The sequence below is a fragment of the Moschus berezovskii genome, chromosome 3, assembly GCF_049115385.1.
Source record: "Moschus berezovskii isolate FMDL1 chromosome 3, NW_MosBer_1.0, whole genome shotgun sequence".
Lineage (NCBI taxonomy): Eukaryota > Metazoa > Chordata > Mammalia > Artiodactyla > Moschidae > Moschus > Moschus berezovskii.
Window position 1 is genome coordinate 115795650 of NC_142462.1, and position 16410 is coordinate 115812059.

Genomic DNA, 16410 nt, shown 5'->3' on the forward strand with positions numbered 1-16410 from the left:
TTTTTCCGAGCCTGAATTCCCCTCAAGGCACACTGTTGGTGAATGATTGCAGTGGATCGCAACATAACTCTTTGTAAAACTGGATGAGTGACAATCTTTCCTTTAACATTAAAGTAGATGCATAAGTTATGTTTGTCAGGCCATAATACAGGCTGCTTTAGTTCGCATAAAGTACAAACCAAATTGTGTATAAGCCACAATGACTTCTCCATATCTCAAAATTTCTTATATCAAGGGCAAAGACTAGGACTGTAACTGAAATCCAAGTCTCTCTTTTTCTTTTCAGAAATATTTGAGCATATATTATGTCCACTGGTTAACAAAAGGATAAAAGAGGAAAAAATCAACAAGAGAGAGTCATTAGAAGTGAAAAACTTTTACTAAAATGAAAATTTCAGGAGGGAAATTGAAAAATGTTGGCCCTTCAAAAAGCAAACAAGCATATTAAAAAAGATGAAAAGCACGAGGGGGAAAGTGAAGCAGTAACGGGTACATATTTTTGACATATATTCATAAAGTGGCCCCTGTGTTAGCTTGAGTGAATGGTCCCCATGACCAGAGGGGAGTCTGGGGGTTGTTACACAATGATGTTGACCAGGACTGTGCCCGGAACCCAGAGCAACACCGGAGTGCCTCTATTGTTTCTCTGTCCAGTACTCGTAGACAGTGAAGACTGCAGCTCCCCGCTGAAGCCAGGACTCTACGGGCTCAGATCCCCTGGGAATGAAGCTGTGATTCATCCAACCAAAAAAGAACTCTGTCTTGCTAAAGTGCTGGTGGAGGGTCAAGTGAAAGTGAAATGGAGCAGGCAGTGTGTAAGAAGGGTGCAATGACTATTCATTTAGACCTCATGACCAGCTATAGAAGCAAGGGCTGAGGCAGCCATGTTTGGGGTTATTCAGTGCTTTCTTTTCCTTCCTTCCCTGCAACATACTCATAACAGGAAGAGCTCTGGAATAGGGGCTGACATGTTGGTTTTCAAGCACGTCCCAGTCAAACCACTGCTCCATATGCTAACAAAAAGATAACTGTCTTCTCTGATCCTTGGACCATGGCATACACATGAACAATCGCTAACTTCTCCATAGACCAGTAGAGTATATCAGTTAGGATAACATTCCTAGCTGTAACAAGCAAACTCTAAACTTCATAATGGCACATCCATGGTAGAAGTTTCTTTCTTACTCAGGGAAACTCCTAAATGGGCTTCCCAGGTGGCTCAGTGGTAAAGAATCCACCTGCAATGCAGAAGATGTGGGTTCAGTTCCTGGGTTGGGAAGATCCCCTGGAAAAGGAAATGGCAACCCATTCCAGTGGGAAATCCCACGGACAGAGGGATTCAGTAGGCCACAGTCCATGGCATTGCAAAAGAGTTGGATATGACTTAGTGACTAAACAACAAAAGTCTTCAATGGGTATTCCATTCCTTAAATGGCTAGCACCTCTCAAAGGAATAATTCAGAGACTGGGGTGTTTTTATTTTTCTCATCTTCCTTTTTTAAAAAATCTGATTCCCAAGATCCTTCTATTGATTTATATCAGGTCAGTAAAATGGCATCACCAACTCAATGGACATGAATTTGAACAAACTCCAGGAGATAGTGAAGGACAGAGAAGCCTAGCTTGTTTCAGTCCATGGGGTCACAGAGTCAGACATGACTTAGTGACTGAACAAGAAAAGAGACCACAGATAAAGAATTGTTGTGTGCATGCTCAGTTGTGTCCAACTCTGTGCAACCCTTTGGACTACAGCCCACCAGGCTCCTCTGTCCATGGGATTTTCCAGACAAGAATATGGAGTGGGTTTCCATTTCCTCCTCCAGGGAATTTTCCTGACCCAGGGATTGAACTCAGGTCTCCTGAATCTCCTGCACTGGCAGGCAGATTTTTTTACCACTGTGCCACCTACCTGCCTATTAAGCTTCTTCACAGGAGGTGACACAGGTTATATCTAGTTGCAAACATTATGATGAGCTGCAAACTCAGCACATGGCTCCTCTCCTCTGAATTCTCTCCCTTCTGCTTTCCGTTCCGTTCCGTCGCTCAGTCGTGTCCGACTCTTTGCGACCCCCTGGACTGTAGCCTACCAGGCTTCTCCGTCCATGGGATTCTCCAGGCAAGAATACTGGAGTGGGTTACCGTTTCCTTCTCCAGGGGATCTTCCTGACCCAGGGATCGAACCCGGGTCTCCCGCATTGGAGGCAGACGCTTTAACCTCTGAGCCACCTTACTGTCTCTTTTTCATTTCCCGAGATCCTCCTCCTTTTATCTCAGTGTGCACATTAAAGTCTTCAAGTGGCCCTCCAGGCAAAGTTATATGGTGATTTTTACATTTTAGGGAAAAGGAACATGGGTACTAACAGATATGACCATTTTCTAAAGAAAGGTAACTCGGGGGTCTTTGCATCCTTTTTTTAAAGATAGATGCCTGCCTGTACTGAGAGCAATAAGCCTTATCTGCCAATGTTTTCTTAAGGGACCTGGTTTGCTTACACTTTTGCTTCATTAGTAAATTAGAAATAAAATTATTCTTTAATATCTTAAATAAGACAAAAATAATCGTTAGGATATCCCTGGGCCGTCCAGTGGTTAAGACTCTGCTTCCAATGGATAGGGTGCTGGCTCAATCCCTGGCCCAGGAACTAAGAGCCCATGTGCCTCAGGGCATTAAAATAAAAAAAAAATTGTTAAGGGATTTCCCTACAAGACTCCTGGGAAACAAACGTTTAGGGTCCTGCCCCAGGGAGAGTAGGGAGAGTAGCCTTTATTACCATGATACACCCGCCTTTTTGTAGACAGGAATCTGAGGAGATGGAGCTGTGAGGCCACCACCAACACCTCTGCTGTCATTATTCACCCACTGGTGCCCCCTGCCCCGCCTCTGCCCTCCCCTGCCCCATCTCAAACTGATAAACCCAGAAACAGGAAGTAGTGTTGCTGACATCTGCATTCTTGACCAGTACATTTCATTGAGAAGAAAGTGTGGTATCATGAAATTTCCACCTAACTGCTATTTTAGAAGTAATTAAATATAACCCCCTAAACACTCACCCCTTTATTATGTAAAGCAATTTAGCCTTGCTCCTGCTGCTATACCCGAATTTACATAAGCATATAATTGTTGCTGTTGTTCAGTTGTTAAGTCATGTCCAACTCTGCAACCTCAGGGACTGCAGCATGCCAGCCTTCCCTGCCCTTCACTATTTACAGGAGCTTGCTCAAACTCATGTCCATTGAGTCGATGACGCCGTCCTATCATCTCGTCCTCTGTCGCCCCCTTCTCCTCCTGCCCTCAGTCTTTCCCAGCACTAGGGTCTTTTCCAATGAGTCGGCTCTTCGCATCAAGTGGCCAAAGTCTTGGAGCTTCAGCATCAGTCCTTCCAATGAATATTCAGGGTTGATCTCCTTTAGAATGGACTGGTTGGATCGCCTTGCTGTCCAAGGGACTCTCAAGAGTCTTCTTCAGCACCACAGTTTGAAAGCATCAATTCTTTGATGCTCAGCCTTCAGCCAAAAAATTCAAAGTGACAGCCACCCTGATGTAAGATTTGGATTCAGGGCGCAGCTTGGGAGCAACTTGCTGTATCTGAGTATACACGATGCAATTGCTCTTCCCCCAAATAGCTCACCAACACATTTCCTCCAAACACAACAAAACAAAACTTTCCCCAAAGAGAATTTTCAAACCAGCTGCCAAGAGGAAAAAAAAACCCCAAACATTCTCTATCATATTATACTAATTTCTATTGCTTGAATGTTGTTTCTCTGCCAACCAGTTTCTCAGCAGCCTTTTTGTGAAACTATGCAATGGCATTTAGCAGATGGGAAAACCCTAGATCACAGAGAAAGACACACATCATAAGCATACACAAACTTATTAGAGCCCCAACAGAAACAGTCTTAATCATTTATTTACAAAAACATGAAATTGTTTCTATTTGGAAAAACAGACTAAGTGGCACAACAAGAGAAAGCACTTCTTAATAACAAAGCAGATTAAGAAAGAATAGGCGCACAGTAAAATAACATCAATATAATGTGAACTAGAGAAATTTTCCATTTTAAGCAGCACTGAATCTACCAGCCTCACCAGCATTATCATTACTACTAAAAAAAGAAAGAAAAACATTTGACTAGAAGGAGATTTGATTTTTAAGTATGCTTACAGAATAATGTTTGTCAATATTCTGCCAGGTATTCAGAATCTAAAGCATCCAGCAAAGAAACTATTCTTAAATCTTAAACTCTAGTAAAAAAAGAAAAAAAGGAACAAGTTTCACTTTTCTTTGTTGTTTATCCCTTGAACTGTTAAAAACTTCTTGAAAACTTTTCTGCAAGTTATCAGGTGTATATATCCATAATACTTCCCACTCTGTTAATTTAAAGCTAGACAGTGTATTAAAAGCAGAGATATCACTTTGCCAACAAAGGTCTGTATAGTCAAAGCTATGGTTTTTCCAGTAGCCATGTATGGATGTGAGAGTTGGACCATAAAGAAGGCTGAGCACCGAAGAATCGATGCTTTCAAACTGTGGTGCTGAAGAAGACTCTTGAGAGTCTCTTGCACAGCAAGGTGATCAAACCAGTCAATCCTAAAGGAAATCAGTCCTGAATATTTATTGGAAGGACTGGTGCTGAAACTGAAGCTTCAATACTTTGACCACCTGATGCAGAACCGACTCATTGGAAAAGACCCTGATGCTGGGAAAGATTGAGGGCAAGAGAAGAGGGCAAAAGAGGATGAGATGGTTGGATGCCATCACAGTCTCAATGGACATGAGTTTAAGCAAACTCAGGGAGATAGTGAAGGACAGGGAAGCCTGGCGTGCTGCAGTTCATGGAGTCGCAAAGAGTCGGACATGACTTAGCAACTGAACAACAACAACAAAATATGTATATTTTCAGAGCAAACTTTGTTTATTTACCATGATTCTCACTCTTCAGATGAATCACCTAAAATCAGAATGTGTGGTCATCAGTTCAGTTCAGTCGCTCAGTCGTGTCCGACTCTTTGAGATCCCATGAATCACAGCACGCCAGGCCTCCCCGTCCATCACCAACTCCCGGAGTTCACTCAAACTCATGTCCATCGAGTGGGTGATGCCATCCAGCCATCTCATTCTCTGTCGTCCCCGTCTCCTCCCGCCCCCAATTCCTCCCAGCATCAGAGTCTTTTCCAGTGAGTCAACTCGTCGCATGAGGTGGCCGAAGTACTGGAGTTTCAGCTTTAGCATCAATCTTTCCAATGAACACCTAGGATTGATCTCCTTTAGAATGGACTGGTTGGATCTCCTTGCGGTACAAGGGACTCTCAAGAGTCTTCTCCAGCACCACACTTCAAAAGCATCAATTCTTCGGCGATCAGCTTTCTTCACAGTCCGACTCTCATATCCATACACGACCACGGGAAAAACCATAGCCTTGACTAGACAGACCTTTGTTGGCAAAGTAGTGTCTCTGCTTTTTAATATGCTATCTAGGTTGGTCATAACTTTCCTTCCAAGGAGTAAACGTCTTTTAATTTCATGGCTGCAATCAGCATCTGCAGTGATTTTGGAGCCCAAAAAATTAAAGTCTGACACTGTTTCCTAAATCACTCAATCCCTATCAAGTTCAGGTTAAAGAAAATGATGTCTCAGAGAGCATTAGGAATAATCGTCCTTTCTACAACCTATAATTTGATCATGAATAATTATGTGATGTAACAATAGAATAATTGGACTTGTTTCTCGGTGTTTCTGTGTGGCCTAGTCATGCCACATTTGCTAAATTATATTTTTAAATGACCTATTAAAATTAGTCAGCTTTATAAATGTCACGGCTAGAAAAGATTTAGATAATTGCAAAGCATGTGGTTCTCAAGATTGTATTTTAGTTTTCTTCCATAATACTGGAAAAAACAATTCAATAAAAACTTTTACACCAAATTATTTCAATGAGCTAGATACCACTGGAGATAAGCAAACCTGATAGGGGAATCATTATGGGTCATACGGTCCCAGGGAAGAGAAAGACATTCCTTAAACCCCCACAAGTAAATACGTATTTACAAATCAGGATAATGTGATGAAAGAAAAAGCATAGTCATCAGTGAGTAAATATAACAGGATTTCAGAAGTTTTCCCTAAACCAGCCATCTGTGAGCTAAGATTGTTATATTGTTATAAAATATATGTAACTTCACATTTATCATTTTAATCACAATTCAGTAGCATTAAATACATTCACCATGCTGTGTAACCATCACCACTCTCTACGTCTAAAACTTGTTCATTTTCCCCAAGGAAACTCCCTACCCATTAAGCAATAATTCTCCCTCCCTCTTTCCGAGCCCCTGGCAGCCTCTATTCTATTTTCTGTCTCTATGAATTTGCTTTTTCTAGCTACCTCAAAAAACTGGAGGAGAAGGGTACGACGGAGGATGAGATGGTTGGATGGCATCACTGACTCAGTGGCATGAGTTTGAGCAAGTTCCAGGAGATGGGGAAGGATGGGGAAGGACAGGGAAGCCTGGTGTGCTGCAGTCCATGGGGTCACAAAGAGTCAGACAGGACTGAGTAACTGAACAACAAAAACTTGTACAATATTTGTCCTTCTATATCTGGCTCATTTCACCTAGCTTAATATTTTCAAGGTCCATCCATGTAGCATATATCACAGTGTCATTCTCTTTACTGGTTGAGCAATATTTAATTATATGTATATACCACATTTTGTTTATCTGCTCATTAGTTGATGGACACTGGAATTGTTCCAACCTTTTAGCCATTGTGAATAATGCTGCTATGAACATTGGTGTACAAATATCTATTCTAGTTCCTGCTTTCAATTTTTGGGGATATATTCTTAGAAGTTAAATTGCTGGGGCATGTGGTAGTTCTATATGTCACTTTTTATAAAACCACAAAATTGTTTGCCACAGCTGCTATATCATTTTACATTCCCTACCAGCAATACACAAGCAGTCCAATTTCTCCTCAAGCAACACTTTCTATTTTCCATTTTTAAAATTATAGCCATCTTAGGAAATATGAAGTGATATCTGATTGTTGTTTTTATTTGCATTTCCCTATGACCAACCTAGATAGCATATTAAAAAGCAGAGACATTACTTTGCCAACAAAGGTCCGTCTAGCCAAGGCTATGGTTTTTCCAGTGGTCATGTATGGATGTGAGAGTTGGACTGTGAAGAAAGCTGAGTGCCGAAGAATTGATGCTTTTGAACTGTGGTGTTGGATAAGACTCTCGAGAGTCCCTTGGACTGCAAGGAGATCCAATCAGTCCATTCTAAAGGAGATCAGTTCTGGGTGTTCACTGGAAGGACTGATGCTTAAGCTGAAGCTCCAATACTTTGGCCACCTCATGTGAAGAGTTGACTCACTGGAAAAGACTCTGATGCTGGGAGGGATTGGGGGCAGGAGGAGAAGGGGACGACAGAGAATGAGATGGCTGGATGGCATCACCAACTCGATGGAGGTGAGTTTGAGTGAACTCTGGGAGTTGGTGATGGACAGGGAGGTCTGGTGTGCTGTGATTCATGGGGTCGCAAAGAGTCGGACACGACTGAGCTACTGAACTGAACTGAACTGAAAAACGAATGACAATGAATATTTTTTTCATGTGCTTATTGGACATTTGTATATCTTCTTTGGATAAATGTCTATACAAGTCCTTTGCCCATTTTTGAATTGGACTGTTAGGTTTTTGTCGTTGAGTTTGAGGAGTCCTTTATATAATATGGATAATAAACACATCAGATATTTACTTTGCAAATATTTTCTTCCATTCTTTACATTTACATTCAGCTCAAAGCTGAGACTTTTAAGAATAAATAAGAGTTATCTAGATGACAAGAGAGAAAAAAAAAAATCTCTCTAAGTAGAAAGATTAGTCTAAGCAACTGTAAATATTGCTTCCCCCCGCCCAAGGAATGTAGCCTTGATGTCCCATTTATCTATTCCTCTTACATAGACTGCATTAAATTAATGTGATATCTCTCCGGGAGTTGGTGATGGATAGGGAGGCCTGGCGTGCTGTGATTCATGGGGTCGCAAAGAGTTGGACACGACTGAGCGACTGAAGAACTGAACATTTCTTTGGGGAGATATGCTGAGTTATTTACTTTACTCTGGGGTCATCAACAGAATAATACAGGGTAGCACTAAATCCACCCTCCACTTCATCTTGCAAACAAAGTGAGTCATAAATGTGCCACTTCGATTTTTCTTCCAGTATCCAATAGGTAGTGGTGATTCAGAAAAGCACAACTCACAAGACCAAACATTAATTCTCATAAAAAGCACAGAACAAAAGTATAAGGAGAAAGAACCTAATTATCTAACAATTAGTAAAGCCCACCTTGCCCATAATAGAATTAGTAATTGCATCATTATGAAGAGCAGTGTTAGAAAAGGCCCTTCTAGGCAGTTAAAACATTTATGGGAGGGGAGAAAGAGGAAGTTGGTGGAAGGGGAAGCTAATGAGTGTTAACATGGTAACTTTTTGTAATTTACACTAGTTTTATTAAACATTTTACATGATCTATCAGATGTCTCTACTTCATTAATCTATTTTGAATGAAATGAATGAATATAATCCAGTTAGGAAATGTACTCTATTTTCCAGTATGGAAACAATCTCATGTTTTCATTGAAAGTGATTAAAGTCTTAAGCCTCTATTTTTGTTGAATTTGAATATGACTATTACATGATTTTTTAAATCATCTCCCCCTTTCACTCTGCATTCTGTTGGGTTTATAATAAATAAAAAGTGAGCTCATTTCTAAGCTTTATCCTTTTTCATGATTATTGCTTTAGCTACATAAAGCCTCAGATGAAGCTTTGAAATTATTGCTTGTAAGAGCCTAATAAATGGTGCAGACAAGTCAACATCATTTGGTATTTCTCTTTGGGTTGTGAAGGTTCAGAGAAAGAGGAGCGTAGAGGAAGAAGAGAGGTGGGCAACAAGGACAGCAGTGTTCCCCGTCCCTGTGCAGGCTGGGGTGGGAAAGAATCTGTATATTTAAATTCCATGTTTTAAATATTTCAAAATTATGTATTTAATTTTAACAGTATTACTTTGCACGGTTACTGATGGTTCCATTTCTATTTGAGAAATTAAAGGGCCATGCATGCCTGCTAAGTCACTGCAGTCTTGTTCAACTCTTTGCGACCCTATGGTCTATAGCCCAGGCTCCTCTGTCCAGGGGATTCTCCAGGCAAAAATACTGGAGTGGGTTGCCCTGCCTTACTCCAGGGGATCTTCCTGACCCAGGGATCAAACCTGGGCTTCCCACATTGCAGGCAGATTCTTTACCACTAGCGCCACCTGGGGCCAAGGGCCCCCCAAATACCATCTATTTATATATATAAACATTTCCAGCAATGCAAAAGACAGCAATTCATTGAAGTATATTACAAAACGTGAAAGACTTTTTGTTACTTACTACATGAAGAAATTTCACAACGTACTTATTCCACTGATTTACCATAGAGATTGTTCTAGAATATTACGCCTATTAGGACATTGTATTTGGTTTGACATCTGTCATTTTAATTATGTTTTCTCTATTTTAACACTTCCTTCTTATCTTTTGTATATTTCTCCTTTGCAAAGATGTATTGATTTACTTGGTATCAATTTACTTTTATCTTTTATCTATGGTTTGTAAGGTTAACACCCTATTTTAAAGGTAATCTTACATGATTATCTTAAAATATTAAAATTCTTTATACCTAATTATGTCAATAATTGACTTCCTCTGATGACATCCAGGAAGTGAACACTGATGACATGCCAATTTTTGCTATTTCCCTTTCATACTTTGGATTATGCTAATCTGGAGCTTAAAAATCTCATTTCAGAAAATTTTATTTTTATATTTACATTGACTGTTTTACTTTCGTTCCCATAATTACTCTCAATTACCTAATTACCTTATTGCTTAGTGATTTGCAAGTTTGTACTTTGTTTTGTATCTTATTTATCCTACAATTTTAGTTTCAATGATTATAACCACTTTTTCCTCAATCACCGTTTCCCTAATGAAGAATGCAATTGCTTATTCATCTCTTAATTGTTCAGAGTACATGTGCTGTATGTCTTGCTGGAAAAGACTTGAGTAGTAAATGTTCCAAGAATTTCCAGATTCAAGAATTGACCTCATCTTGCCTCTTGAAAAGAATAGTTCCTTAGCTGGGGATATAATACTTGAGTCTATATTCAATAAAGTATGAAGTTGCAGGTAACAAAAATCACAGTTATAGGTGTTTATTTTAATTTGTGTAACAAGAAGTGTTTGTGGTTGCTGACTTTGGCTCAGCTGCCAGTGTGGACGCTGTAGCTACAGCCATCATATCTGTGGTACCAGAATAAAAGTCCCCAAAGATATCCACATCCTAATCCTTGGCAACAGGGAATCAAGGTTGCTAATTCCTAACTGGAGATAGAAAGAATTATGTGGGTGGATCCAATATAATCAGTGATTATAAGTGGAAGAGGGAAAGGGTAGAGAGTCAATGAAAACATAGCCCAACATTGCTGGTTGTAAAGATAGAGAAGGATATGAGTTATGGAATGCAGTTGTATCTAGAAATGGCACTAGAAAAGGCAAGGAAACAGTACCTCCAAAAGGAACACAGACCTGCCTACATCTTGATTTTCTTTCTTTGCAGCAGACCTAGTTCAGACTTCTGACCTCCAGAACTATAAAATAATACCTTTGTGTTGTTTTCAGTCACTAAGTTATTTTTTCTTTTGGGGAGTGTGTGTGTGTGTGTGTGTGTGTGTGTGTGTGTGTCCAAGGGATGATTTCAAAGCAACAGAGGGGAAAGGCCCACATCGGCCAGATCTGTGTCTTTTAATCAGAAATCCAAAGGCTTTTTCAGAAGTGCCCCCAGTTCCTTTTCATGAAGTAGAATTCAGTTTGGGAATCTGCTTCTAACTGTAAGAAAGACTAGGAGGGCAATTACTGAAGATTTTCAGCCTCTACATTTCAGGTAGCTAAGGAGAAGAGTTGGAAATGGCTTTTTAGGAGATGATCAATTGTGTTTTATCCTTTTCTTCTGAACACTCTGAAGGTATTATTCTACAGCTATGGACCATCTCATTAATCAATGCCCCAGAAAAGAAATATGAATGGATCTTGACTTTGACTCTTGTTAAAAATGAATTCTGTGTATAAATTTATAAGGTACTCACTGAAAAACCTTTACCAGAATATATCTTGGTATTGACTTCTGCCCATCAGTTTTGCTTAAAAGATGGCAAAATCTCTCAGCCTCATGACTCTTTGAAGTTAACTCAACTGTGTCATAAATACTCGTTAAGAACTTAGCATGTGCCAGATACTAAAATAAATTTTGTTAAATTTGTCTTTTTCTTTCTCTTGTGTTTTTGATCTGTCTTCTCATTCTGGTATTATTGTCATTTTAAGGGTAGAATTCCTTTTTGTATTTTTCAGACATCTTACCTTCTCTGTTATTTAAAAGAGAACTATGTCTCACATGGAATGTCTTCCTAGGTTCATGTCATATTTCACTAGTTTGTTTTCTGGAGTTTTAAGTCACTTTTTTTTTTTTTCTTTCTGCATGACTGAGATGTTATTTCAGCTATTGTGCCTTTCTTTCTTTTTTTTTTCACACTCCCTTTTCATCCCAACCTTTAAAAATAGGTTCTGTATCTGCTTTTAACTCACTAAGAATATAAAGTGAAAACTTTTTCTTTAAACTCTTACATCATTACTCCTTTTTCACTTTGCCTCAGATTTTTAAAATATCTCAAGTTTTGTTGTTTACTTGTTCTTAACACTGACTTGCTCCCGTTGTTGCTGCTCATGCTGCTAAGTCGCTTCAGTCATGTCCAACTCTGTGCGACCCCATAGACGGCAGCCCACCAGGCTCCGCCGCCCCTGGGATTCTCCAGGCAAGAACACTGGAGTGGGTTGCCATTGCTTTCTCCAATGCATGAAAGTGAAAGTGAAGTAGCTCAGTCGTGTCCGACTCTTCGTGACCCCATGGACTGCAGCCTACCAGGCTCCTCCGTCCATGGGATTTTCCAGGCAAGAGTACTAGAGTGGGGTGCCATCGCCTTCTCCAGCTCCCATTGTTGCTGGTGCTTAAAGGTCTGGTGAGATGATTCCAGAATCCCGTATGTATGGAGAGAGAAAGAAAGTGAAAGTCGCTCAGTTGTGTCTGACTCCTTGTGACCCCATGGACTGTATAGTCCATGGAATTCTTCAGGCCAGAATACTGGAGAGGGTAGCCTATCCCTTCTCCAGTGGATCTTCCTGATCCAGAAACCGAACCAGGGTCTCCTGCGTTGCAGGTGGATTCTTTACCAGCTGACTATCAGGGAAGCCCATGTATGGAGAGCTATGGCCTAAGACAAGGGAACATTCTGAGAACCAGGAAATGCCCCAGCCACATCCATAGCTATAGGCAGGTCCTGCAGCAACACAGGTCACCCCTCCTATCTAGGGGGATGAGGATGTTTTCAGAAAACACAATCTAGGACTAGAGTTAGAGGACAAGACTACGTTTGGCCGGAAGAGCAGACAGTGGGACCATCTGCTCCATGTTGCTGATCACTGCATCTTATCTGGATCCAAAGGGAGAAGAACACAGCCTATGCAAGGGAAGGGACAGAGTGGTGTGGTGCACTTGTAAACCCTGTCCTGCACATGGGGACTGCTTAATTCTTATTAAAATCTGAGATGTTTTCAACTTCAACTCTTATCTTTTTTGGCCACATCATTCGGTATATGTGATGTGGGATCTTAGTTTCCTAAGCAGAGATCGAACCCATGCCTCCTGCAGTGGAAGCACAGAGATCTAACCATTGGACATCCAGGGAAATCCCTTAACTGGATGTAAATCTTAGTAACTGCAGAGGATATTTCTTTTGAGATGGTGTCATATTTATTTTAGCAAGAAGAGGAGCCTAGCATTCCATTCACTCCATTAACTTCCTAGAAATCATCTTTGACCATTAAAAGTATGTAACAAAGATGATGCTTTGGAAGGACAGGGCTTCAAGAATGTCTTATGGAAGGCTGTCCTCTTCATAGATTATAGGAAAAGTAGGTAATTGTGATCATATCAGCTCATTTGTGATGGAGACTGCTGGTTGCTGGTCTAACATGCTTCCCCTTCTTCCTCACTAACAGATCTTTAATTTTATTTGGTACACATGTATTCCCTGGCCAATAATACACAAGGAGAAGTCAGTGGGTGGAATGCTCAGAAGGGATCTTTAAAGGGCCTTAACTCAGCTGAAACGATGCCCTTTATTCTGTGCCCATCTTCTATTTCTTGACTGAAACTAACAGACATAACTGGAACTCTGGCTAAGGGGCCAGTGACCTGAGAGCAAATGCATGTGGGCCGCTCAGTTGCTCAGTCATGTCTGACTCTTTGTGACACCATAGTCTGTAGCCCACCAGGTTCCTCTGTTCATGGGATTTTCCAGGCAAGAACACTGGAGTGGGTTGCCACTTCCTCCTCCAGGGGATCTTCCCGACCTAGGGACTGAACTCACATCTCCTGCCTGTGTCTCCTGCATTGTTAGGCAGATTCTTTAATCACCTGAGCCCCCTGGAAGCCGCCTAAAGATGGAGGAGCAGAAACCTAAGTCTCGTTGACCTGGGGCTGCCATAGCACCCCCGGATTCCTCGGTTTGTCTAAAGCACATCTGTACAACTTCCCCTGACATGCAGCTGACACCAGTCTCTAACCGATCACCCATCCTATCAGGAAAGAAGAGCCTTTTTTTTTTTTTTTTTTTTTGTGCACTAACACCTATGAATGTCTTTTTATTGTTTTCCAGTTAAAGTGATGTCAAAGTGTAAGACTCTGATGGGTAAACTTTGAAGATCACTCACATCCAACAAGCATTCAGGTTATCAATCACCATTGGTGTACAAATCAGTTCAAACTAGATTTGTCTTTTGAACAAACCAGTCCTGCAGGTTTACTCTAGAAGTTTCTAAACATAAAAAAAAAAAAAAGGCATAAATTGAGTTTTTGATATTTCATTGGACAAAATGCTTGGAGATCAGACTCCAGCTTTTGGGAAGACTGCCCCTAGAGGCCATACGGCCTGGACGAGCCAGAGACCCTGTGAGCTTGTGCGTCTGGAGCAATGTAACACCTGTCTTGGATTAAAGGTCCACGGGCTCAGCAAACTCCTTTATTGCTTTTCACAAGATTATCACTGAAATGAGTTATAAAGCTCTTTGTTTATAATAACATCAGCTTACACTAGCCATTCTGAGGGAAATATAAAAGGAGAAAACTGCACATCCTTGGGGAGTGGTAGATGTTGGAGAGAGAAAAACCCAAGAAGGAGGCAAAAACAAGAAAAAACAAACAGACAAGCAGAACCGGCCAAAAAACCATCTCGAATTACCTGGAGGCTTCTACTCAGGACCTTCTTTTGGCTCCAAATTTACATTGTAGAAGGGCTTCCCTGACAGAAAGTGAAGTCACCCAGTCGTGTCCGACTCTTTGTGACCCCATGCCCACCAGGCTTCTCCATCCATGGAATTTTCTAGGCAAGAGTACTGGAGTGGGTTGCCATTTCCTTCTCCAGTTGGTAAAGAAGCCACCTGCAATGCAAGAGACCCTGGTTTGATTCCTGGGTTGGGAAGATCCCCTGGAGAAGGGAAAGGCTACCCACTCTAGTATTCTGGCCTGGAGAATTCCATGGACTGTATAGTCCATGGGGTCGCAAAGAGTTGGACATGACTGAGCGACTTTCACCTCACTTACATTGTAGATGATTGTGTCCAAGATAATGAATTCTGTGAGCCACAGACTTTACTAGGTCCTAGCCTTCTGGATGGAGAAGGAAATGGCAGTGTTCTTGCCTGGAGAATCCCAGGGACAGCGGAGCCTGGTGGGCTGCCGTCTATGGGGTCGCACAGAGTCGGACATGACTGAAGTGACTCAGCAGCAGCAGCCTTCTGGATGGAGCAAATTAAATACTATTATTTTTTATTCACTTATTCTAAAATACTTCTAAGCACCTAATGTGTGCCAGGCAAGGCACTGAATATATTTTAGAAAGGATTTATGTCCAACTTTAAGAATATATTACTTTTCTTTTTAATAGCTGCAGGTGGCAGCACCACTTAACCACACACTGTATGCCATCCACCTGCTTTTAAAATTCAGTTTGATAACACATAGGAAATTATGATACAGGGCGAATTGTCACCACAAAATTAAACCTCTTTGCCTCCAGGGTACAATGAAGCTTTCTTTGAAGTCTGAATGCCTCTCACTCTTTATTAACAAAAGAAAAATAACTAATTACATAAGCCTCAAATAACAAAAACTTCATTTCACATTACAGGCAAATAACAGGCAGTATAAACAATGAGCTATGTCAGACAATAGAAAGGAATAGAATAGAGATATTTTTGCTATAATGTTAATACATGATGGATTGCAAATCACTACTGGAATTTCTGGGCTTATTAAAGTTACTTCTGTGTTTTGGTTTGATTGATACTTTTATTTTTAACATAATTTAATCATCTGCCTTTTTTTTTTAAGTTTCCAAGATACCCATAACTGTCTGACAATCAAATTATTACTGTATCTAGGATCATGAGTTATGTAATACTGCACATCATGTGAAGGTAAGTTTCTTCACAAAAGTCTCTCAAGGCCTTAGAGAGAACTAATTTGGAAATGAAGGCCACAGAGTTTCAGAGCAAAGAGAGGACACAGATAAACTCACCAGTGTAAGGGGACTTACTGTTTGGATGTTCAAACGCAGAATCCCTCAACGGCATTAGGCTTGTTAATTGACTCAGATGCTGCCAGTGAACAAGCCCCTTGCCCAGCAAACACTTGTTCAGCCGCCTTTATTTCTCTCTCTCTCACTCATTCACCCAATTCATTAAAGCCTGTATCTCCCAGGTGCGTCCTGAAGAGTTTCATTGTTCTGGCTATTGTACTTGTTGGCTCACAGGCCTCTTTCACAATTTTCCTGCGTTTCTGAACGCGCCTTGAGTACCAGTTTTGACCAACCCATTTGCAGCTAGTGCTTTAATAAAGGGGTCTTGAATAAACGGGGATGATAGGAGACTGGCGAGGGACAGGGTAATACGAAGAGTTGGGGCGGGGGAGGCCAGACTCCCCCTGATGCTTGTGTTCTTTGAAAGAGCCAGCAGGTGGTAGCAACACTTCGCGGGAAGACCTCGGCTCTGCCTTGTGAGGACCGAACAATGGACCCGCCCCCCCCAATCCCATCCCGGGTTTGAGAGGAGGCTACCGGTGGGCACGAACATTTTTGTCCTCGCGGTGCCCCCCCTCGGTTTCTCAACGTTTCCGGGCACCCAGCGAGGACCTCCCACCGCCTCTCACTGCGTGGGGAGGCTCTCTCTAGGGAGCGGACCAGGG

At 41.2% G+C, this 16410-nt stretch overlaps 1 long non-coding RNA gene across 1 annotated transcript in view; it reads right to left on the reverse strand.

Annotated features, from left to right (window-relative positions):
• Positions 1-15934, reverse strand: part of LOC129552134 (uncharacterized) — a 42976-nt gene extending 27042 nt beyond the window's left edge. The window contains exon 1 of the long non-coding RNA XR_008685184.1: positions 15764-15934. This is a non-coding gene — a long non-coding RNA (uncharacterized LOC129552134). The remainder of the gene's footprint in view (positions 1-15763) is intronic.
• Between the last annotated feature and the right edge of the window lie 476 nt (positions 15935-16410).